A 1,530-nucleotide genomic window follows, 5' to 3' on the forward strand; every position below is an offset into this window, starting at 1 on the left:
TGTCAAACACAAGGCCCGGGGGCCAGAGCTGGCACATCCTGGGCTCTTATGTGGCCTGCAAGCAAGTAGAGCAAGGGAGGGAAGGGGGGGGATCGTGGGCAGAGCATGGTAGAACAACCTCATCTGCAGCAGTCAGGCAGTGTGGGAGCATCTGCCCAGTGCTGCACCGCTGGATCTCCAGTCCGCCCATGTGGGGTTTTCCTCTGCACCCCCCTCCCAGCCCATGGGGACTTGCAGTGAGGACACACCAACTCGGAGCTTACCAGCTGCTGTCCTTTATACAGTTTATATTGCCGGTACCTGGCATTACGTTTTATGGCACACGTGGCCCGCCCCAACAAAGTGACATTTATGTCAGATCTGGTCCTCGGGACAAATGAGTTCGACACCTCTGATGTAATATGTAAGGTGTCAGAAGCAAAGAGGAGAGATAAGGGACAAAAAAAGGAGAGCATAATATTTTCTATCAGAAGTGGTGTGCTTGCATCATACGCACGCCAGACGTTTTTGAAAGCCGTGTTACAGCAGAGCTAGGTGCTGACATACCAGAATTTCCTGACAATTATTCTGTCTACGTGATCAGTTATTAAACGGATATCGATTTAACTTGATTTATTCGAGTCGGACCTAGGGCTTGTGACAAAACGAGTCATTCTCAAGGAGTCGCCTTCCCTCTTAAGCGCGTCAAGTGTGTCCGTTCAGAAGGGGGTGACATTTGCGAAGCGAAGCCTTGATTATCCTTTTTATTCTGGCTGGCAGAACCCTCGGAGAAGGACCAGACATTACTCCATGTAGTGTTTTAAAGCCCTAGGTAAAGGTAAAGGTTCCCTTGCTCGAAAGCCAGTCGAATCTGACTCTAGGGTTGCGGTGCTCATCTCAATTTCCAAGCTGAAGAGCCAGCGCTATCCAAAGACATTTCCGTGGTCATGTGGCCAATATGGCTAGACGCCAAGGTGCACGGAACGCTGTTCCCTTCCCCCTGAAGTGGTACCTATTCATCTACTTGCAATCTCTGGCTTTCGAACTACTAGGTTAGCAGGAGCCGGGGCCAGAGACGAGAGCTCACTCCGTCATGCGGCACTCGGGTCTCGAACTGCCGAACTACAGACCTTCTGGTCTGCAGCTCAGCATCTTAACCTCTGAGCCACCGTGGCCCCTTTTTACAGCCGTAACGCACCCTAATTATTTCATAGGTAAACTGAGTGAAGTAAAATCAGCTTACATCCACTTCATCTTTACTTGCAAACCGATAATATTACAAATCCAAACATCACTGTGGTTGCTATCGCTCCCGTTTATGTTGCCTTAATGGGTTATCAGATGTGAATTTCGCAAAAGCTTGGCAATGTTGGATACCTGCTTTAGAGCTAGGGTTGCCATCTCCTGATTGGGAAGCCCGGGGAGGGCGGGGTTTGGGAAGGGGAGGGGCCCCAGCCGGGGTGCAATGCTGTAGAGTCCATCCTCCGAAGGAGCCATTTTCTCCAAAGGAACTGAGCTCTGTCATCTGGAGATCAGTTATAATTCTGGGAG

This window comes from Gekko japonicus, unplaced genomic scaffold, assembly GCF_001447785.1.
Source record: "Gekko japonicus isolate JY-2015 unplaced genomic scaffold, Gekko_japonicus_V1.1 scaffold6250, whole genome shotgun sequence".
Lineage (NCBI taxonomy): Eukaryota > Metazoa > Chordata > Lepidosauria > Squamata > Gekkonidae > Gekko > Gekko japonicus.